The sequence below is a fragment of the Cydia fagiglandana genome, chromosome 14, assembly GCF_963556715.1.
Source record: "Cydia fagiglandana chromosome 14, ilCydFagi1.1, whole genome shotgun sequence".
Classification (NCBI taxonomy): domain Eukaryota; kingdom Metazoa; phylum Arthropoda; class Insecta; order Lepidoptera; family Tortricidae; genus Cydia; species Cydia fagiglandana.
Genome location: NC_085945.1, coordinates 12,027,349 through 12,052,796, shown reverse-complemented (window position 1 = coordinate 12,052,796; position 25,448 = coordinate 12,027,349). Strand labels below are relative to the sequence as shown.

Sequence of the window (25,448 nt, the reverse complement as noted above, 5' to 3'; positions counted from 1 at the left end):
TGTACAGTTGCATTTAGATATACAGTAGCGGAAAAAAATCTATCATATTTGTGTTTTTATTAAATATTTCTATATGTGATCGACTAAACCTACCTTAACTATTATCATATGAAAGCTCTTTAAATGGAGAGTATAATCATATATTACATTCATATGATATCATAAAAGACACTCGTTTTGCACAAATTTATTTAAAAGTACCTAAAATAACTAAAACGCAAAGTATAGGTAAAAGTGGTTTATTAACAAAAAAAAACAACAAAAATAACAGATTCTTGACTGAAAATCAAAATATATGATTAGTACTTGGTACTGAAACCCTTTGCATCAAGAACAGCTTGGCATCTTCGGGGTAGTGATGCAATCAGCTTTGCGAGGAAAGAATTTGGAATGCGTTCCCATTCTTCCTTTAATTGCTCAAATCTTTCATTGATATTTCTTGCTTTTCTTGCACTCACACGACGTCCTAGCTCCTTCCATAGATTTTCTATCGGATTCAAGTCCGGACTTTGACTGGGCCATTCCAAATTCCTCACTCTACGTTTTTTGAACCACTGCTTAACAAGATTCGATGAATGTTTCGGGTCATTATCTTGTTGAAATATAAACGCCCTGCCGAAATTTTGGCGTGCCCAGGGAAGAAAAACATCTTGTAATATTTCTTCATATACTTCCTTTGTCATAATCCCGTTTATTCGATGTAACGGACCAACGCCACTTGCACTGAAACATCCCCATACCATAAGGGAGCCGCCGCCGTGCTTGACTGTAGGGAGCTGGTACTTGGGGTCATAGCGAGCATTGTCGGGGCGTCGCACGTACGTAATTCCATCTGTTCCAAACAGTAAAAACTTGGATTCGTCGCTCCAAATTACCTTTTCCCACATTTCGGCAGTCCAAGAAAGATGTTCTTTCGCATATTTTTTTCTAGCTGTCCGATTCTTCTTGGAAATAAGTGGTTTCTTAGCAGGGCGACGAGCACGAAGTCCACCATCAATCAGACGATTTCTTATAGTACGTACGGTCACAGAAACTGAATATCCAGCCGATATTTCTCGCATAATGTCGCTCGCCGTGAATCGTGGATTGTCTCTGGCTAATCTCAAAATGTTGCGGTCAACCAAATGTGATGTGCAGCGTGGGCGACCAGGTTTGTTGGGCTTTTTTACACATCCGTGAAGCTTTTCGTGTTTTAAAACCTTCGATATAGTCGACTGATGAAGTTGAAATTGCTTAACCAGCGTCGATTGCGTTAAGCCATTTTTGTACCCCATTACAATTGCTTCTTTTATAGCTACTGATAAGTTTTTATTTCCACGAGGTCTCCCCATGACGGAACTGATAATACTTACAAATATTGTTACGAATTAACACGATATTCTGTTTTTTATCGACTTATATACTACAAGTGACGGACGTCATGTTCCAGAAATACGAATTCAAATAGATTTTTGAAATATGTACCGGCCTGTTAGCATATATTGGGCCTAGAATAAATCAATACAACCTATTTTGATTAGTTATCAACAAATTCAGTCCATGGTTTCATCTATTTTGATATATTTTACAGAAAAATCACAATATGATAGATTTTTTTCCGCTACTGTATGTATCGTAGTGAAAAAGGAAATATCCAAACACGACTCTATTGTTAAACCAATTGAGTGCATCTTCAGATTTTTAGAGCTATTTGATATATTTCCCTACCCTGCTATATTTGGAGCGACAAATATAATGTATTCTCGACTGTACAGATTGTCATTTCATTATCCTGGGTATTTCTATTATTCGGTTAATATGACGCACAGTAGTGCACAATTCGACGAATTAGGGTCGCGGCGAGACGACCGTAAAGTTAAACAGAGCAAAATACATACATATGTACCTATTATGTAATGTGGGAATTAGATCTAGCCCGCTAATTCTAGTTTATAATAGGAGCTAGTTAGATTTGAACCAAATATTAATCCATGAAACGTATTTTTGTTGTAACAAAGTACGATTAGAGTATGCAAGCACCGTCAGCTAGGCTTATTCCCATGGTTAACCGACTGTAGGCGATCGTGACTGGAAACTGAATTAACTCCGATTTCGCATCAGATCTAACGTGCGTTGACATCTCGGCTACAATGGTTTTTATGAGACATACGCTCGCCTGAGCACGAGAGGCGATTGGAGTAACAGTCCTGTGCGGATCTCGGAAAACCGTACAAAAATTCCTTCTCACGGACGCAACGGTACCGCCGCGTGCGCACGTTGCGAAGGTCGCCGGGACAGATTTGCATCTCTGTCACCTCCTGCCTTTTTTGTCAAGCGCAAGCAAGACGGAAAGCTATGCAAATGAGATGTGGTAAAAAACGAGCGTTCGGCTCACTGCGGCGCGACTTCGAATGATTAGAGGCCCGTTCAGATGCCGTGCAGTGGCGTGCATTTCATGTCAGACCGGTATCAATCCCAACAGACAACTGGTCTCGGTGGAAAGTGACGTCAATAAACTGTGCAAATTACTTAATAAGGCTAGTTAACGATGTTAATTCTCAAGCTATCTGTAGCATTCGTATATCTTTGTCAAAATTCAACTTATCGAGAATATTCTAAAAACCTTAATTCGATTGGGTTTCAATGCTGAATTCCCATGACCACTTCTTACTTTCGTAGTTGAGAACAACTGACACCAAATTAATACTCTTACAGGCCCAAAAAACGTTTAAAAACGACCCTTCAATCTAACCCCTTGGATCTCAAAAGCCTGTATAAAGACAAATTCCAAATAAGACAAATTATGAAATCAAAAACAAAACAAAATCTTCTGGGCTCTTGGAGGCTATCATAATCTCTGATAACAGCAACCTCACTTAACGCTTCGTCGAGATATTGTAAATTATATTTATTTGACAAATAGCTTACCGAAGTACTAATTAAAACTTTCTCCGACTTTTTAAACAAATAAAGCGGGCGCTTAGTAACCTAATCCATTTTAATTAGGGGCCGAATTGTTGCCCCTGCATGTGTCCCGGGAAAGATAAATAGATGCACCTTTTTTGTGTGTTCCGAAAGGTTTTACTCGGAATCCGGTCCATTGTTTATTTCGATAAAGCTTGACGGCGGGCTGGTTGTCGACTGATTATCATATTTGGACTTTTAGATCATTGTGATGTGATTGTAGATGTTGGGTCTGCTTGCCTATTGAGCGTAATAGTTTCGTACATTCAACATAATTGTTCTAAGAATTGTGGGTTCGGGTTGAAGTATAAATAAAATGGATCGCCAAATTTGTGTAAATAGAGTTATGAAATTTCCAAGGCTTTCCGCGAAATTAAGGAAAATCAGGAAAAGGCGTGACCATGTTATCTTACCTTGTTAATATCTAATTATCTAGATTAAAAGTTACCGCTACGTCAGAGAATAAATAATTGTACTATGCTATGTTGAATATCGCCAAAATAGTCGGTTACTGGCAAAAATGGATGGGATATAGTATTTTCAGACGAATAATTAGTTGGCTCTTCAATTACATGCATTTACTCGATTAATCCTTTTTTAAGCACATACAATGTGTAATGGAAATCCAATACATGCAATCAAAATTCCGCACTCTATTTAACTTGTCCCAAATCTGATAATATTTAACCAGACACAAATTATATTACCTATTTTATAATATTGTTACTGAACTATTAATAACTAAACATTATGAATTTGCCATTGGATTAGAAATTAATGAACATAACCAAGGCGTTAATTTGATATTCCACATAAAACTAGTTGGTTTTACTCGTTATAAAATGAAATTGAAGTCTCCTGTAACCGAAGATGATAAAAGCGTGACAGTACAAATGAGATGCCATATGTTATGCGAGCAGATGAGGTGGCATAAAAAGTTTGATTGGCCCCGTGTAGCGGTCAAGGCAATCGAGTCTTGATGTATGGCTGCTCATACAATGTATGATGTCGGTGAGCGAGTATTGTTAGCCGCGGGGCGATACGGAGACCATAACTTCTTGAAGTTTCTATTGTTCCGATTGGACAATTGTTGGGTTGCATAATTTGTTTATCGTTTCCTGGTTGTATTGGGCAACACAATCGGAAATTGGCATTTATTTAGAACTTTAATTTGTAGGCTGCAGACGTTCTTTAAAAACATTTGCCGTGAAGGTTCACGAAATGACTGCATTTGAATGGCGCTTCATTTTGGCGTCGAGCCATGTCAGTCAAATTTTGCATTTTACTTTTAAGATTAAGTGAGATGAGGTGACATAGGCTGTTTGGGTGTTAGGTACCAGTTTAGTATCGTTGACATAATTAAGATTTTACCTTATGGATAGTTTCATATAAAATAGAATTTCATTCAAGTACGCGCATGAAAAGAAAAATGCTGTTTTTAGGGTTAGTAGGGACCCTATTAATAAGACTCCGCGGTCCGTCTGTCTGTCACCAGGCTGTATCTCGCTATCTTTCGCGCGCCAGTGGGCTTTTGCATCATATGCACAAGTGGTACCTACATAGAGCAGTTACAAACTAAACTTAAAAACTAGTGTTTCATAGCAATTTGTTACGATAATTTATATAAACTTTAACAAACGTCTCAGTAAAACGGTAGGGTACCTATACAAAATATGTACTCTGTAAATACGGTAGGGCTGTCGGAAGCGAGCTGTCGCTACCGTTTTGTTGTGGCCGCGGACTTCGTCATTATGACGCGGCGATATTTCACCCGGCCCCAACCTGCTGCAGCGATGATGTCACCTCGACAACCCTGATTCTGTTGACATCGCAGGAGAGAAATTTCACTTGTTTTTATTGGTAATTTGTTACATGGCGATCATGTGACAACTTTCGTGAAAATTTACGTCGAACTGTCAAATCGTGCTCTCAGTTGTCAGAAAATTAAAGCAATCTTTTTTTGTGTTGCTTGGTGCAGTTGATTTTTCTGCACGGAACCCTTCGTGCGCAAGTTCGACTCGCACTTGGCCGGTTTTTTATTAACATTCTATACCATTGAATTCTTATTATATATTTAAAGTGCAGTAAATCTATTGTTCGTTAATGTGTAATATTTGTTTAGTTTTAATACACAGCCACACTCTGTTTTTCTGTACATCAACCAATGTACAGAGCATCACTGGAATTTTCCAGTGAGCTCGTCATAATGGTAAAAATAGTATTAACGATGCATTAGACGAGCACTTTATGTTGTCCATTAAAATTTGTTTACTTCGCCTTGTAAGTGACATTTTGTAACTAATGTTTAAATTATTAAATGAAATTAAGAATTAAGTAAATACCACACCATCAATGACTAATTTTATAATATATTCTTCATCACACCAGCTTGTAAAGGCTCTCTATGTTCTTCAAAAATTGATAAGACGGTTTCATTTTATCCACAAGAGTGCAAATTTTGAGTTATTGCCTCATGTTGGCTGGGGAATTGACTTTTCAAGTTATGATTTTGAATAATAAATATTTAATAGCTTTCGAATGATAAAAATAATAATCGTTTGGATTTAATTTGTAATATTTAACAGTTAGTGTTTACTTCGCGTTTTATTTTCTGCCAAAATATGTATGTCACACAACAAAGTACTGAAAGCTTGCCATTTACATACAATTTTTCAGTTAAACGGCCACTCACACTATTCTCGATTGCTATTGATTGCTAACTTTATTTTAGTGCGCAATACGGTTAGCATTAGTTCAGACGAAATGATATTTTCCATCCGACGTTGCTCGTAGGTGGGTATTTATTTTCTAGCACCTCTTACAGTCAGTTTGCTCGGGTAATATCGAACGTCAACATACTCAAGTGCTTGTATTTCCAATGAAGATAGTCGAAATCACCGGGGATTCAACAGGTTGTATCTAAGACTCAACGCCGTCAATGTTTGTAATAATTGCCCGTCTTACTTCGACTTTTAGTTACATAGCGCTATGTATTTTGTTGTTTGCTTCGAATATCGTAATCATTTCGATTATTATTCAAACTTAAAAATGATCTGTTACCTTATTCTAATTCATGTGTGCTCTAAATAAACAATACATACGCAATTTTTCGCATTATTGACGTCAATCCTAAAATGGTGTCGTTGAACCTAATTATACTTTCAAACTCCCGTTTTGCTAAACAAGATATCACAATATCACGTAATTTCTTCAGTTTTAGAATCGTGGCGCTAAAATGTTAATGTTCTCCGAGATGGCTATCTCCGGACATTATAAGTGTAACTGTCATTTGGCGACCCCAAATTCACTGCGACCATTTTATTCCCGCAATGTTTATTTCACTATGAAGTTATTTATATGTAAAAGTTTATTCACATCGCCACTTCCAACATAGTCTGCCCTTTATGGGCAATTAAATAAATCTGGATGATTTACACATCCCGTGGTCTTTCGAACGTGAACATTTTACGCGACACTTGCAATTTGCTTTCGACAACACAAAGGGGTGGCGTAAAACGTAATCTTAAGATTTTTTGCGGGCCAACGCTGTCGTAAACGCATGTCAATCAATACGCAAGTATGTGCTTAACAAGTTTCCTGTTAAATATGATACAGGGAACCTTTTATAACAGAAGAAGTCTGGCTTCTGATACTTAATGGGTCGTCACCGTCACACCGTCGGGTCGTCACATGTCACTAAAGCTAAATAAAGTAGTTACTATAAGGGTATCTACTTCAGTGTTTTAGCTTATTTTCTGCATAGTAGGTACTCGTAGTATGAAGACAAAGCCCTGACGAGCGCCCTCCAGAGTGAGAGCCCTCTAGGAAAATTAAATATTTTCCCTTTTTTCGTGAAAATGTTGCGATATTCTCGCCGCAGAATTCGTGGAACATGTTTAATTAAAATGTATCACTTTTCCGTGAAGCCTGGCTGAACTTTTTAACGCTATTCCCGAATATTGATTGCCCTTTTAATTTAAGTTAGAAATTATAAATATAGATACCTATACTATGTAGAAACTTATAATGGTCACAATTTCTAAGACTGAATAGTTATACACCATCCTTCTGTAAGACCTAGTGCTGGACTTTGTGTCGTTGTAAGTGGGTGGGTGTGAGCTACATAATACATAAGTCCGCTGACTAGCGTCCGCCTCTATGAGAATTAGGGAATAAACACATAATATCTTATGTAGGTACTTTTGTTTTTTGTTACGAGTCGAGGTTAAAAACTACATACTCAGGTTTAGAAGCGGCACGCCTTACTACATTATTTATAATATCTGAGAGACCGAGCTTTGCTCGGATAACATATAAAAACTCCAAAATGCGCGTTTTCCCTGAGTTAAGACCTAGCTAGATCGAGTATTCGCCCCCGAAAACCCCGATATAGCTAATTTCATCGAAATCCTTAGAGTCGTTTCCGAGATCCCTGAAATATATAAATAAATAAATACTTATACTTACAAGAATTGTTCGTTTAAAGGTATAAGATTTATTTCTTATGAATTTTATTTTACATCCACTTATTCAGAGAGCTTTACGGAAAAGTGCGTGTATCGATTATTCCAAGAGCTGATATTTTTTTCCAAGTAGAGCCTTTTCTGAAAAAAATGTTATTCAGCCAACCATTTTTCCTTCTTGGAAGAACAATTTTATTCCATCCTACTTACTTAAGTGCTCAATTCTTTCTGTATATCGTACAATTAGCAAATAATAATCTATGATTGTAAACTTTCATATACGCAATATGAAGCCATTTATTTTTAGAAATCAATTTATTTTCCGGTGGACGGTATTCTAGATTTGTTTTAGTAGTTTCATGTTATAAACGTCATCTTTGCAATTTCTAAAGCTAATATCTATACATTCTCTATATTCCTGAAGTTTATTGTTGAAGATATTATAAGTACAGGAAGATATTGCTTTAAAATATGTAGTCTGACATCAGGAAGCCATCACCTAAGTCTTTACACAATATTTTTCTGCAAAAATTCCTGTTCGGTACGCAACAGTCTTAATAACCCTTTGAATCTGTTATCCCGACTCCCTAAAACATGACATTGATAAAGCAACAAGTCTTCGCCACATTCATGACATTTTATCCCAGGGGGAGGGTGGGGGCGGGAGGACATGTCGCCCTCGCGGTACCTATAATTATTTCCTACCTACTTCGGGTCTCGTTCGGTATAGAGAAACAATCGGTTCGGTAGAGCGTCGTATTTTTCCGTTTGCACGTCACCGGATGGGGTGGGAAGTGGGAATACTCAGCTTTCAATAAATGCAAGCTACGATGCAGATGTCGTTCATAGCGCAGCGTCTGAAAAATGGCGCTGTATTACTCTTAAACAGATCCGCCTCGTTGGATATTCTGAAGTTTTGCTATCAATTTTGTCGGTTTGATATCTACTCTTGCTTTGCAAGATAACCTATATCTATCGATAAAATCTTTGTAGTACCAGTACTACCAGTATGTTAGTAGAATCATGGGACTTTTGACTTCCTTAACAACTTTATTGTTGAAATCTCTTTGTTTACATCATATTCAACATTTGCATTACAGTGAGTATGAATGTTCGATTTCTTTACTGCCGTACAATGTAAACAGTTCGTAGGAAACCCGTTAACAAATAGACAAACAGTATCCTTTGCTGCATTTCGCTGATGTTAATTTTCGAATTGCTCGTTTTCTGGAGTCATAGTTTACGAGATAATTACTCCTGGTGTGTGGAGATAGCTTTGCTTAAATTGTCTTTAATCGTTTGAGTTTTTAAATAATTAAGCGTTACTTTCTTATTTATTGCCCTTGTTAAAACTTATGTTATTTTAAAGTCTAGACAATTCTGCGTAGTTTTGTGTTAAGTTCTTTTTTAGTACCGGAGTTTTATATCATTAGAGTTACTTAAAAATAACTCCGATTATTTTATATTTTCGGAATATACGTCATTTACCTATGAAGCGTAGTTAAAACAATAAAAATAACTTGTAGAATTTATCGATAACAGGTTTGCGTGACACGTTATGATTAGTATGTAGATACACGTGGCACGTGTGACACGTGTCTGTAAGCTTTTATTGAATTTTTTAATTTTAAGCTTTGAATTTTCTTAAATATCATTCCTCATTTGCTTTTCGTTTTTCGTAACAAGGCTATTGTCGCTTGTACGAGTATAACCACCTGATAATTGAATAAGGTAGGTGGCGGTGGGGCTCGCTACCTCAAAATAATTATCTCGCCTTGTTAATTTTACTATTTTTCATGACATGATTATACAATGATGCAGTAGATAGCCGAAGTTAGTTTTACCTCGTAAGTATGAGTAGGTACGACTCATGTAGAATAAAAAAATAGTTTGTAAGAAAAATATTAGAAATGCCTTAATTTTTTTCTTTTTACTTCGAAGTGTTCTTATTATAGTTCTTAAGTGTTCCCCTCCGGGAAATAGGCGTGATTATATGTATGTATGTATGTATGTATGTTCTTATTATAAGCTTACCAAACGAAAACCAAAAATTGCCAATCAGGGGAAATTATCGGACCTATTAAGCGTATTTTGGCATAGATGTAGGGAATGGTGTATTAAACAACATACTAAAAAGTACCGGAGGGTGGGTGGGGAAGGGTGGGGGTGAAACTAACGGGTAGGGGGGTTTATAGGTCCCTTTTTATGGTTTTTCGTAAATAACTCGTAAACGGTGGCGTCGGTGAAGAACGCCTGTGATAACCTATGCTCCTGATACCCCTTTGGTTACAAATTTGCAAGCCTACATAAACTAGTACTCGTAAAAATAATAACACCCAATATAATAGACGTTTGTTTACAGACACACCTTAAACACGCGCAATGACCACTTAAGTGGCCATTTGCGCACCTTACACCTAAGATAAGGTGTAATGGCTGCTTTAATGTCTTCGTTTGTGCTATGCCGCGTCCCGAAGCTGACCTTATTAGTCCAGTGCCAGCCCGGGTCGGCCGATCTATGCATATTTAACCTCGGGATTCCTCCCTTGCCCGGGGACTCTTCAAGTATTATTATTCAAATTATTCCTTAATACTAGACGATTTAAGTAAACCAGGAAAAATTTCAAACATTCAAAAACAGCGTACTCCTATCCTTCCATAACACATTTGCAATCCCTCTGGTGGTGGCGATTCGACTAATCGTTTGCCTCCTATATCATTAACCTCTAGCCGCCCAGAGACCTATAAAAAGGTATCCTGTTCCATTCTAATTTGAACTTTGTGTTGGCAAAATTAAAATTTCATTTTGCTTGGCAAGGTTCGACGTATGGGCGGCTCGAGGTTAAAAAAAAGGAAAAACTGAGCTGAACCGAGCAGTGAGGCGTGCTGATGCCAAGCAGTTGGTTCAAACCAATGGCGTAAGACGTTACGACCGAGTTGCTTTTTTACATGTACTCGTAGGTCGGCAAAGAAATTCAAAAATCTCTGTATAGTCGGTAATATTTAGGCAATAGAATAGCGTGAAGACTAGTTGGAGGCTTGGAGGACCGGCGGCATGTGCCTAGTAGTGGGACATATTTGGCCCGAACGTAATAGAAGTCAGAACCTCGATGTCAACGCAAGAAAAAAAATCTTGTAACTATTGGACAATTCTTGTAATAATTAAACAATTTATTTACTGAAAAAAAAAACAAAGATTTCACTACACTCTTTTAAATTGTGTTTTAATTCCGTAACAATTTCGACGTATATGTTTAAAGGTAAATAGTTCTGCGAAACAACGCTCGCAGTACGTATCGATTGGATGAATTTTCTCTTCGTCGAAAATTAAATTCCGTTGAAACCGCGCTAACTTTTCGACTTAGTCTGAAACCTAATTTTACATTAACAAGTAGGTAAAACGAATTATAAGAATCGGTACAGATGTAGTGCATAATTGTTTGCCATCGTATTTTCTCGGTAACGTTCGTATTTGTCAAGTAGTAATTTTTGTATCGAGACCGACTGAAATAGCAGGACACGTTCGTAGGTTTCCGTGAAAATACGCTGGAAAATAATAATGCACTACAGGCATCCCCTCATTTCCTATTTTTTTATAACTTCTTTCACTGACGACAAAGTGCTAATTTATAAAATACTGGAATGCAAATAATAATAATTACTGAATAATGGCATCCTTTATCGTAATCGTATCTCGCAGAAAGACAAAAGCTTGTTTACACGTTGTTTACTTCTTGTTCCTTGTATTCATTGATGAGCTATATATATGTACATTATGTACTAGATGAAAACCCGGCTTCGCTCGGGTAAAATAAATTATAATAATAGGTACTAATTTTGAATTGAGTAATTATTTACTTTAAGACTTCAAACCTTCATCAAGGCGGTTACATACCTATCTCATCTCCGATAACTTTAAATCCATAACATACAGTATAACTCTAAACGTACTATTCCGATATATCTAAAAACAAATATGTAATAAAAAACGTAATCTAACCCAGGTTAGGTTTTTTAATTACACTTTTCTGGTAGCAGTTCGGTTCTGTAAGGGTCGCAGTTCTAACCTAACCTAACCCACTTCTGGTTCCAGTTTGGTTCTATAAGGATCGCAGCTCTGATCTGACCCACTTTTCTGGTCGCAGATCGGTTCTGTAAAGCCCTTATTTATAACCCCCCCCCCCCCCCCAAATCATCCAAAAATCATGCTTCGAATGACCCCGTTTCCTCCTACGTCATGCTACCATCGTCCGATGTCCGGACCCCCCCCCCCCCCATTTGAAATGACGTAATTTATGAATAGCCCCAGAGGCGCGTTTTCCGGGCGGGGCGCGAGCGTTTAAATGAAAAAGCGGCGCGCCCCGCTCACGCGCCGCTTACAAAACGCGCCTGTGTGATGGGAGCCTTAAATGTTATATACTAAGAAAAACCGACCAAGTGCGAGTCGGACTCGCCCACGAAGAGTTCCATACTTTTTAGTTATAGCGGCAACAAAAATACATAATCTGTGAAAATTTCAGCTGCCTAGCTACTTACATATCACGGTTCATGAGATACAGCCTGGTGACAGACAGACAGACGAACAGTGAAGTAAACTGAAATAAATGTCATATACCTTCTAAGAAGGACCGGCCAAGTGCGAGTCGGACTCGCGCACGAAAGGTTTCGTGCCATTACGCACAAAACGGCAAAAAAATACGTTTGTTGCATGGGAGCCCCACTTTATTTATTTTATTCCGTTTTTAGTACTTATCTGTTGTTATAGCGGCAACAGAAATGAAATATCGGTGAAAATTTCAACTGTCTAGCTATCACGGTTTATGAGATACAACCTACAGACAGACAGACGGATAGAGGTGTCTTAGTAAAGTAGGGTCTTGTTTTTACCCTTCGGGTACGGAACCCTAATAAAGTGTATAGATTTGTAACCGGTCAGAGATGCAAAGAGAGATGCTTTCTAGTCACTAATAGCCTTGTATGCTTGTTTGCCACCAACATGGCATTTTAATAAAAACTTACTCATTTCATCGCTCATATCCAGCCTAGTATTGGCTTTAATATATATTGGATCTTATATATTTTTTAATATTTGTTGTTATAGCGGCAACAGAAAAACATCATTTGTGAAAAATTCAACTGTCTAGTTATCACGGTTCATAAGATCATGAAATACAGACAGACGGACAGGGGAGTCTTAGTAATAGGGTTCCGTTTTTACCCTTTGGGTATGGAACCCTAAAAAGTGACCAACGCCTCCAGTGCCCCAGGCTGGAATCGAAACAGCGTCCTCTAGCGGCTGGTGCCTGTGCCATTTGGCCACCGGACCCCAGCGGCATAGGTCGAATTTTTCCAAGTATATGCACTTCTTACTGAAGGCCCAGCGTTCCACCTGGCCACCCCTAAGGTAAAATTGAAATTATTTAGAATTGGGAATATGTAGAATTAAGCTTCTGTAAAATTGAAATTATGTAGAATTGGGAATCTGTAAAATTGAAAATCTGTAGAATTGGTAATCTGTGATAGGTATCTGTAGAAATGAGACTAAACCCTTAGTAATAGGGGTCCCGTTTTTACCCTTTGGGCGCAGAATCTAAAAATCAACCTTGTTTTGGTACTATGTACTAAGCTTCACTATGACTCTGAAATTGTAGCAGTAATTAATTTTGTTTTAGTTGTCACCTGACGATTTATTTAAGTCAAACTCTGAAGTTATTATTCACACTTTTATTTGAATCAGCATAAAATATATCTTTTTATACATACTATATTATATATATATATATATATATATATATATATATATATATATATATATATATATATATATATTAATCTTATATTCAACTTACATTGATTCCGGAGATTACTTCTTCTTAAACCTTGCGTTTTCCCGGCCTAGCGCCGGGGTCTGCTTTCCTGCTAAGTCTTCTCCACTGCCCGGTCTTCGGCATCCACTCACATCACTCAGATTCTTTGAAGTTAGTCTAAAGCACAAATATGTCCACCATACACTGTAGTTGTTCGCACTGGTTCACATCACACTGGATCATATAATCAGAGTGGAGTCAACTGATTCTTTAACTCAAGAGTTTCTTTGAATTACTTTTGTGACTTAACTTCACTTTCATCTCGCTTTAGTTTGTCAAGCACATTCCTTCAAGGTTCTTCCTTCCATTCTGAAATGTATAAATACAACTGAGTATACTGTATATAAAATGTGTGTCCCGTCTGGTCTAGTGGGTGGTGACCTTACCTATAAAGCCAAAGGTTTGAATCCTGGTAAGGGCATTTATTTGTGTGATGAGCCGAGATATTTGTTACCGAGTCATGGATGTTTTCTATGTATTTAAGTACTTCCAAAGAGACGTTCAGCGCTATCAGCTATGAACTTTGTAACATGTAATGGGTCTCACATATGGAATACAATGGGAACTATTGTCATAAACCAACAATTGTGGCAAGGTTTGTCCAAGTAACAAAATTATGTGAGAAATTATGTATCAACAACAAAACAATAATGAAAGTTGAAACAATTATATGGTTTGAAGATACTCACGATTTTCGGCATAGGTTTATATATTTGTTTTACGCGTTGGTGCCGTGACATCGTTAGTATTGTAGTCACAAACATGTAAACTGAAAAATAAGTTTTCGTTTTCGTTTTTTCGTCATTCCCATCAATAATGCATCTGTCATTTTACTTTTTTTTTTAAATACGCTTATTACACGCTCGAACCAAACATCTTGCCGTATGTCACACGCATGCCGGATCCAAAGGTAATTCAGAGTTTCCGAACGCACTTGTCAATGTCAACCAACATGGCCGGCCTTTTGTTTGACATTGATTGTCGAAATTTTTTCACTTTTAAATGCAAAATACTCGACAATACGAATTTTGCGGATACATGTTCTCGATTCAAAAGTGATATTTTTTCAAGCTCTTTCGATTGAGCATAATTTCATTTAGGTCTACCGTTAAACCGGCTCGCGTTTATATATAAAGATATATGTAGGTACTTGTAAACTCGCTTAACAATAACTTGATTTGAACCGACCTTGCTAAATCACCAATAGAGCATGAAGTTACTACGTGCCAAATTCGTCGAGAGCGTCAGTGTACACTGTACAAGAGCACAGCTTTCCCACACTAGTCGCGATTACCATCGCAAATCAAAACCGTAGAAATGTCGTAGACTGCGTGATGCCCCTGTTTTGGCTTTTTGCTTACAAGTTGCCTTTTAGTATTTTATAATTTGTTCAAAAATTGTAAGCAATGTATATAATTTTACTTCTCTATAACTTATCAATGCTGTTGTGTTGATATTCCAAAAATGTACCAATTTTAGAATCAGAATCAGAATTATTTTATTTGCCAGAATACTTAAAAACAACGTGTATAGTTCGTTTTTTTAGCATTAGAAAGAACTTGCAAGAAAGTAAGCGATCTTGACATGTCTTTTAATTGAAAAACGCTTTTTAAAAATCAAAAACTATTAGTTATGAAAGCAGAAGAATATAAATGATCGTATTAGATTCATAATTGTTACATATTTGCCGTAACTTATTTTTAAAATGCCTTTTTCAATTAAAAGACACATCAAGATTATTTACCTTATTTGTAATACTAAAAAAAAACGAACTATAGTTCAGGATGTTAAGGTACAGTAGGTAGAGGTAGGTAGGTAGTACATAGGTAGGAATTTAGGTGTGCTGATATTGGGAAACAGCGTTCAGTTCTGTCAATTTCTTTTTGTATTTGTTTGGGCTGCTATTCTATAAGATATTATTTTTTTACCGTTGTTCAACTTTGTACTTCCGTAATTCCATTTTTACTATCTTAAAGTTATGTAACACATTTTCAAGATACCAAACTGTGACCATGTAATCTAAATGTCACCATTAATTCTCCCGTGGAATGTTATGTGGACTTTAGTCATGGTATGACCGTGGAGGCAGTGCATTCATTTCCCTGCCTCGTTGACCGTACTCTGACGTCTCTGACTAATATGCAGACAGTGTCCTTGGCCTGGTTCGTGCTCGCTTCAAATTTATGACTGTTGCGTTCTGGAGAATCGGTATGAAGACTCTTATAGGATATTGGTGACGTTCAAGTGGATGCTGATAAGCAATAGTGTGTCAACCAACATTAATTTTTCAATAAGATGTCAACTCAAAAAATTGACGCTTAAAGTTGACATTTTATTGCAAAATGGATGTGGGATGACTCATTTTTGCTAAACACCATCCAGTATAGTAAGCTCTGTGCTAAGTTTGAACTTTTATGACGACTTTTTCAACTGGTTAGGACAGTCAAACGGTATTTTTTAACCGACTTCCAAATCTCAAAGAAGGAGGTTATCAATTCGGTTGTATGTTTTTTTTTATTTTTATTTTTTATTTTTTTATGTTTGTTACTCCATAACTCCGTCATTACTGGACCGATTTTGAAAATTCTTTTTTTGATTGAATTTATATGCATACAGATTGGTCCCGTTTTTGTCAAAACCCAGTGCTGATGATGGGATCCATGAGGAATCGAGGGAACTCCTCAAATCTTAAAGGCATACACATAGTGATTTTTGGTTTTTTATCAACGAAGCAAGCATATACATCCAAAAAAGTGACAATTGATGAAGTGGAACTGCTGATGATGATCAGAACGGAATTCTTCAACGACGCATAGTTCACGGTTGGCGATTTGTCCTCTTCGTTATGTTTGTTAAGCAAGTTAAGTTTTTAAGCCACATTTTTGTCAAGCTCGAGTTCTGATGATGGGATCCATGAGGAATCAAGGGAACTCCTCAAATGTTAAAGGCATGCGTATAGAGATTTTTGTATTTACATCAGAAAATCAAGCATTTTCATTAAAAACTGTCGCATTTGATGAAGTGGAACTGCTGATGATGATCAGAACAGAACTCTTCAACGACGCATAGTTCACGTTTGGCGATTTTTCCTCTTTGTTATGTTCGTTAAGCAAGTTAAGTTTTTAAGCCACACTTTTGTCAAGCTCGAGTTCTGATGATGGGATCCATAAGGAATCGAGGGAACTTGGGGGAGGAGATTTTTGTATTTACATCATAAAATCAAGCATTTACATTAAAAACTGTCGCATTTGATGAAGTGGAACTGCTGATGGTGACCAGAACAGAACTCTTCAACGACGCATGGTACACGTCTGGTGATAACGAATTTCGATTTTGACTTGGACTAGGACCCGGACTCGGAATCATACCCGGACCCGGACCTGGACTCGGATCCAGATTCGGACCTGGAGTCGGATCCTGACTCGGAACCGGACTCGGATCCGGTCTGGGATCCGGACACGGAACCGGGCTCGGACCCGGACTCGGGCCCGGACTCGGACTCGGACTCGGACCCGGACTCGGACCCGGACCTTGGCCCGGAAAACCACTATGATACCTTAACTAAATAAACCACTATGATTACCTACCATAAAATGTAGGTATAAAGTATGATGATGCCAATCTTACTAACCCCTCCCGCTTAAACCCCCGTACACCGCACCGCATGCGCCATTAAGTGGGTTAGGTTAGGTTTGAACTGCGATCCTCACAGAACCGAACAAGGGTTAGGTTAGGTTAAAACTGCGAGCCTTACAGAAACGGAATGCTACTTGAAAAGTGGGTTTGATTAGGTTCGAACTGCGATCCTCACAGAACCGAACTGCTATTTGAGAAGTGGGTTAGGTTAGGCTAGAACTACGACCCTTATGGCTCCTCTACACGATGGGCCAACGCCGGCCACTCCAAGGGACGCATTTATGCGTTAGAGGGAGCAAGTAATATTGCTATCTCATTCTACCGCAAGGCTGCGTCCCTTGGAGTGGCCGGCGTTGGCCCAACCTGTAGAGGAGCCATTACAGGGGGCCGATTTTTGAAATTCGACCAGACGATTTCGTGTATTTCGTTAAATGATATCTCCACTACTAGGCGTTTAAATTCTTCTAATAGAATTGAAATCGAGTGGTCAATACCACTAGATTCCAAATTTCGATCGCTCGTATTTCAAAAATTAGCATTTCGTCGTTTTCCACCGATTTTCGAGTGACGAAATCGAGTGAACGAAATTCAATAAGTGTTCCGTAAACAAAGTTTTGTACGGAACACTAAAAATCGGCCCCCAGAACCGAAATGCTAGGTGGGTAGTTTTACCTCCGTTCCTACATAGTGTACTATCTACAATAATCTTTCACCGGCCCCCAAAGAAGTCGGTTTTTTTTTCTTAAAAATTATTCTTATTATATGTTTATGTAGACGTATAATTAATGTAGTAGTTATATTAACTTAATAAAATATATGACTAACCTGTAACTGCAGAATAGTCATCTGTACCATCCTCCATCGGTCTATCCTATTTAATTTGACCCCACAGGTCAGGCGCGTAATTGATTTTGTTTTTGTAATAACAATTCGGCAAGCTCAATTTTAAATTCTGTAAAGGTGTAAAGGACTTAGCGTAAATCATGAATTGGCCTCGGTACCATTCGATTTACATTGTGTTGCCACACGTGAATATTTGAATAACTTAAATGTAGGCATATATATATTTCTACAAAAGTCGTCTGTCGGACTAAATCGGAATTAGGTTTTTGATTAAGTTATTTAAAACACAACTGAACATGCTTAAAAATGATAATATTCATTACTATTCAAAATTGCTATTGACACTATGTATGCGGCAGAAAATTGTCACGAGTTACATCAAAGACGAGTGCTATTACGGATTCTACAACGTTTAAAAACTACTCAGGCCCCCGGGCGCGTTCGACATCAAGACCTGTCAATACATCACCGATCAGAAACAATCAAAAGCTCGTGACAAATGTTCCAAATCACTTAGAGAAGAAAAACCCAGTTCCAGTATAAAAGTTGACATGTCCTGCCCCCTATAAGCGTGTCCGGTTGCCCCCCCCCCTCCTGGAAATTCCCACAGGACTCTCGGGACGAAGCCGCCTTCACGGTTCGCGTCAGCCGCTCCACTATGTCGTTACAAATTTGGGTCACAGTAGCTATGGATTAGTCAGTTTAACCTCGGAATTGTAAACTAATACATACGTTTTCTTTTACTAATACATACGGTTCAGGAGGAAAATTGCGAGAATCTTTAAATTTTGCTTTAGTCTATTTTGCCATACCTATCATAGGTGTAGGGATGTAAACAAAGGATAAGAAACTGTTATGACATCATAACAGCTTACTGTGGGACTTAGTCAATCTGTGTCAGAATGTTCTATAATATTTATTTATTTATTTGTTTACATCCTTAACATTCCTTCAATATCCATGTCGGATAAATTACATTTACTTGGACTACAATTTATCAAGTTGGAAATCAATGTTCTCGCATAAAGGAGATGTCAAAAAAACTGTAAACTATAGAAATATTATTATGAGTTGACTTAGACTTAAAAAAAAGACGCCACATTTTCGTTTTCTTACGAAACAATACAAAGAATGCCGGTCAGATTGTTATCGATATTGCGTAAAAGTGATTACACTTATGACTCAATCGTGGCGGGCCGTTCTTATTGTAAAGAATGTGCGTGACCAAAAATGTAATGTCAAAAATCGTTCACTTTAGAAACTTTTCGGGTAGTTATAACATTATTGGTGACCAACCAAATACAAACCGCCTGGATCAGTTACTGAACGACCTGATTTCAACCTGCATTATTTGATCATGTAATGTTTTCATTCAATTCTCGTATGTCTTAAGGAGTCATTTGAGGGTAGATTATGTTTACTTTTTAATTTAATTACCTAAAGACATAAGATAGCACCACGCAATAGGCACTATACTAAACTATATGTTTGAAATTTGTTCAGAATCTGGTAAACGCACACAAAACGTTTATTTTCTTGAATAGAACGCCTTTCATTCCATTATTTCAACACAATGGAATGGAATTACTCATCACAGGTAAAAAGTTAAAAGGAGTTAAGAATTCAAATTTTAAAATGGCGCTGACTTGACTATCTTAAGTTTATTTAATATGTGACGTTCCACAGAAAAAGGTACCTTATGGCGGCCGGTGCTTACGTCGCATAGCGCCGCAATAATATTGGAGCGGCGTTAATGATAGCGTAAGCGCCAACCGCCATAAGGTACCTTTACCCGTGGGACGTCACATATGTATTACAAGACGTGTTCTTGACTCTTCGTACGGCGCAATATTAATAGGAAGATTATGGAGAATTTTTTGAATAGAAAGTACGACGGTTGGTTAAAGCTGTTTGATTCATAAATAAGTCTGGACAACTTAACACTACATCGGAAAGTTTTAACGTAAAAATGACCACGACCTTACCGCATATGTAATGTATTATACATGTATGTAGTGTACATGTCGGCCGCCGATCGTAAGATCAGGCATATCGTGAAATTCCTAGGCATATCGTGAAACGTGAAAATGTTTGACTCGTTCCCTGAGTCGACGGGGCTCCTATTTCTGGGCAGTTTGCCCTTCGGGCATCTGAAGCAACCTAACGAACCTATCCTACCTATATATTGATTTAATGTGACTATGTTCGTATTTCTTAATCTAAAACGTAAATAAATTAGTCTTAGCCATAAGTACTCGTATAAGTACTTAGGTGTATAAAAACTGGGAATTTCCCTGCATTGCTAAAAATGCGTGCAAATGAAGTTTTCAAGACTCGGAACTGCTTGAATTTTTAACTTTGAGCTTTGGTTGTGCCGATAATACGCTACTTTGTTAGTTACTACTGTTAAAATTTATTACATACCTATGATTTTATAACATGAATGTGCCCCTTACGATCGTGGAAGGCAGTAATGCTTAACTTGAAGGTAGCTAAATTGGGTAATTTAATATTGATCTCTCTAAATTAGTTAGACCGCGCGTACTCATAACTTACAATTTCGAAATTTTGTTTGTATAATGTCTATAAAGATTGTTTCTATAAAGAGTCAACAGCTGCCATACTCGTGATCAAAATATTTGTATTATATGTAACTTATTAAAATATCTTTGGATATTTAAATATTAATCGCTTCCACATTATCATATCATAAGAAAACCGGACTAATCCCAACAAGATCCTATCGCGTCTGGATTGGATGCTAAATTGGTCATATGGGAGTCGCTTCCGTAAAAACTAGTCCCTGTGCCAATTCTTGGGATAAGGTTGCCAAAGCGGACCTTAGCCTTCTTTAACATACATACCTACATTCATTAATTTTGAAATTTATAACGAAAAACAATATATTATATTTTGAAATCACATAAAAACCAGTTGATTCATAATCACCATGTTTTTTATTGAACAAAGGGGAATGAAAGCGGATCGGATGCGGAAACGTTTGCAGGCTACAGTAACTTTTATTTCAAGATGAGCTGGCTATTGGAAATATTGTTTTCATCTCAGTTCCTGGTGTTGTTTCCACGTAAGTGTAAAAGGCGCTAACAGCTAGTTTTACTCACAAGGGAGTAATTAATTTTCTAATTAAACCTACCTTTATGGGTAGTGCATTATTGTCATTTGCTTAAAAATACATTCTCTCATTCAACAAAATTTGAGAAATCTGATACGAGTATCTGTCTGTTTGTATGTAATAGTCTATTTTCAACCGTAGCTGCATAACTTAAGTTACTAAGCGCCGCTTGCACCATCCCACTAACCCGGGGTTAACAGGTTAAAGTGTCAAATTGTACTTGTAACCATGGTAACTTCAGATGTAACCGGTTAACCCCGGGTTAGTGGAATGCCGCAAGTGGTCCTAATGGGACCAACATTTATTTTAGCTTAAAATTGTGTTTTGGATTGCTTTGATGCTGTTTCCACTGATATCTTGTTAAAATTATGGTCATACTTGTATCTTCCTTATTGCACAATGTAGATACATACTTACTACTTATTACTAGGTACTTCTGCTTGTTTTTTTTTCTCATAATCCAAGGTTCGGTCAATTATGTCCGATAAGTGATTTGCTGTGTTGTATGTATACATAATGACGGGGATACGCGTAATTATTATCTCTTGTTATGTAATTATGACATCAATTTTGGGGCGTTGAGCAGAATAACTTAATACTTGCCGCTTTTTATCTGACAAGCTGAATAGTGTATCTAATCTGCACAAAAATAGCATTCGCAAACATATTTCGGTACAAAAATAGCATTGGCATATTTCTGTTTTAACTATGCAATTGCGAGTGAATCTTATACTGGGTGTTGTATGTCGGCAATAAAGGATATCATGCATATCATCATTACAGGATGTAATGAATTTATAAAATAGACGCAAACTGTGGATTATGTAATCTATACATAACCTATCATGTAGTTCAGTTGCCATATTAAAAACTAGCTCCTTTACACCTGTGAGCAATCCTACGCGTTTCAGTGCAAATTATAAGAATTAATAAGCAAAAAAACATACGCCAATCCTCCTAAAGCCTGTAAACGTTACGGCTCTCACGAGATCTACCGCAAAAACCTCAACGAACTGTATCCATCAAACGAAACTCGCTTCTTAATACAACCAAAATATACCACCACTGTGCATTTATTACGCCTTGCTAAATGGAAATTCTCCGCTACTCGCTCGACAAAACAAAAACAACCTTAACCTCCCAGTCTTTAAGCCCCTTTTCGCACACGCTTAGTCTCTAAATAATACCTCTATCTTAGTATGACATTCGTATTAACGCGAGCGATCCGTTAAAGACTCAATGCTATCACGATACGGTGCACATTCGATTGATAGCTCCGAGCGCGAAAAGACAACAATATTCGATTTGACTTTATGGAGTGTGCGAGTTTATTGTAAAGGTAAACGATTTACAACCATGGGGCGTGGTTATAAGCACGATATTTGTTTTTGGCCGGAAAAGGCGAGGAACAATAAAAAATACGGCTGGTGTTTTGCGGGCGGCCGCTCTTCGTCCGCTTCTAAATTCTTTTTAGTACACAAATGCATGGATTAGATTTGCCATTTGTTGTAGATATTTATGATCGGTCGAAATACATCGGCGGGTCACTGATCCTCATAAAAGTCATAAATAATAAAATATTAGACGGTTACAGTCTACGCTTAACTAATAACCGTATCCGCTGTAACAACAGCCACTGAAGAAAAACTAATCCGTGTCTATTACAAAAAATGTTATTTAAAAGAACTGCCATGAGAAGATTGTCCTTCTACTTAATTGAGAGGAAATAAACATAATTGAATCGATCATTATCATAACAAAGCTCTCTTCGGCTCTGAAGATGATTGAGCATATCTGGACAATTCGGGAGATGAGTTACAGCGGCGTACTGGGAGGCTGACTGACGGTGCAACATCGAATATTGGGAACGTTTACAACATAATAGAGAACATTAGTCCGATCCACTTTTGACATCATTATCTGTGTAGTCGAGTGACGATAACCTGCGAGCGTAGTGCGTTCGACGCTCCCGCCCCGCCTCGCGGCAGTCGCGCGCGTCCTCGCCTGCCGTGCAGTCGTGCCACACCGTCAGCGCATGCCTGCTTCACCAAGCTCTCAAGGGTGCGCGGGGAACTCGGTTTTGGCGGGTTTTCGGACGTGATGCGCCTTGCACCCCCCCGCGGGATGCGCACGTGTTGCCGATGCGCGCTCTTGTATGTGCCGGCGCCCCGTCACAGTGAAATCTGTGGCGTGAACTGTCAGTGATCACTTGGATTGCAGTGTTGGATTGTAGGATCGGAATTGGACGCGGTCGCCTTCGCGGCTTTTTGTAAGAATCGCCCACTTCGACGGATGTTATGTCCATGATGTTGACTCACCCGTGACGCACTCGATCGCTGGAACTGGGAATTATTTCATGATGCTATCGACTGTAATTTACAATTCGTTACGATGTTACGCATAAAAACTGGCCTGTTGACACTCGGGGTTAATAAAATGACGATTTATGATTCGGACACTGGGGCTCTGTAACGTAGATAAAATGAAAACATTAAATTAGGGCACGAGTGAGACCAATTAAACGTCCGCAGTTATTTTTATCAGTCGCAAATGAGAATAATGTTCTGTCTTGCTTAAATGTACACTTAACAAATAAACTAAAAGTTTTATTGAGACCCATTCGTATTACATTTATTGGTCAACTAATTACAGAAACTAATTAATCTAATGATTCTTCCGAAGATAAAGTTAATGGAGGACAACGCAAATTACCTGAGCGCCTACCTGGCTTTGAAGTAACAATCGCCGTTCCTCTAAATAACGACGAACTCTTTCGTTTTTATACCTAAATAACAGGTTAGCATCCAAAACGACAAATCACAGCTCAATTATGTACTTGGTTATTGTTTACACTTAAACAAAAACTAATAACAATTAGCGGAATACGATAATTGCTTTTAATTCTTCTCATTTCCACACAACACCGTTGTATTTTTCTATTACCCATTTCACTGTCTGGGAATTTTTGCATTTCAACTTTGTAGGGTTTCCTCGTGTGTTTATGATTAAAATTCTTTGTGTTGGAGGTCTGCAATTTTGTATGCACAAATTCAGCAGTACCACAAGAAAATCAATTACATTATTTAAGAAAACTGTTGTAGGTGACCCGAATAATTACTCAATGAAGCTAATTAAACATGAGATCACGTTCAGTTGTAAGTAAGACGGGTGGTCCATCGAGTGGCCCTCGGGGTCTTTTCGTCTTCGGGTTACGATTATATTCCCACGGCCCGTCTTAAGGGTTACCTTCAATTGACTTGTAAAAGCCGAGGATTCCACAAATTGTGAGCCCTGTCTACATTACTCCACTGTTTACCCCTATATCGACCCCATTGTGCTGCCGAAAAGGGTCCCGGCCCACCTTATCCCCACATCTCAGCTGACGTTTTTAATCATACACTTACGCGGATAAAGAAAAGTATTTTAAAGCACTTGCGAATGGTTTTTGTAAAGACTACTGAGTTAAGCTTAGGTGAAAACTAGATGTGGTGGTTGCCTTTGAGTAAACGACAAAGTACTTACAGTTCGACCCCCGCTTAAATCTAGGTTAATGTTTTTGAGATGTGGAACGTAAAAATTTAGCTCACAAAGAAATATACACGGTTTACGACAGCCAAATTTTGATTGTTAACCTTGACAGACATTTTTGACGAAGATATTGTACCCGCATTCATACGGTAAGGGTGATCGTAAGGGGTAGAGCTTTTTTGTCCGCTCCCTCGAGTATTTATAAAAATGCGCACACAAAATTATCAAAGAACAAATCAGTCAGTTGGGCTTCTAATTCGTGGTTATTGTACTAAAAATTCTGATTGTCAAGGGTTGGAGTTTAACACAGTATGATCCTAAAGTCTCGTCTTGTCCAATAGCATAATTAACCGTAATGAATACGAGTATGGTATTAATAACAACAACATTAAATCCAACAGACTTAAACAGTGTCGGCGATGGTTAGACGCAACACCGATCAATCACAGGGGAAAACATCCGAGTAATGGCTCCTCATGACCCTAAGAAAAATTCGCCACATCCTATTTACTCGGTTCGGTGCTAAATAAGGCAAAATGTATCCGCGGCCCAGTCTCGCAATTAATCATCGCGCCGTCCGGAAATTTCCCAAGTAATCACTTCTTGAATTAAGATTACACTTTATTCTCCTCGTTATATAAAACGCCTTTATGCGGTCAAATCTGGAATCTGGCTGCCGTTATTAAAACATTTCTGGAATCCGACGTCTGAACTTGCAAAGGTTAATGATATTTTAACATTTCCACGTGTATCTATTCAATTAATCCCGACCTCGATTAATGTCTTTGAAGAGCAATGACGTCAATTTGCCTTTTGATTTATCCTTGTGACGTCACGCCGCTAGCGGATCCCCGGTGCTCCAATATTTTCCTTCTAAGCAAACTTATAACTCGATTCCGTTTATGAGTACTTGGGATAAAGTCGAGGAAAAGTTTTTATTAATTTGGTTTATCCTATTACTTGAATGTTGCCGCTTTAACCTATGCAAATAGCTCATGATTGTACGTCCACTTCGTGACTTTGTTTTGTTTTCCT

At 37.9% G+C, this 25,448-nt stretch overlaps 1 protein-coding gene across 3 annotated transcripts in view; it reads left to right on the top strand.

Annotated features, from left to right (window-relative positions):
- Positions 1-25,448, top strand: part of LOC134670778 (AF4/FMR2 family member 3) — a 311,066-nt gene that overhangs the window by 110,830 nt on the left and 174,788 nt on the right. For 2 of the 3 annotated variants that reach the window (XM_063528590.1, XM_063528589.1), the window contains exon 1: positions 22,595-23,154. The exons of the other annotated variant lie outside the window; for it this stretch is intronic. The gene's annotated coding sequence lies outside the window, so the exon portion shown is untranslated. Of the gene's footprint in view, positions 1-22,594; positions 23,155-25,448 lie in introns of those variants that run through there. 3 annotated transcript variants of the gene reach the window in all.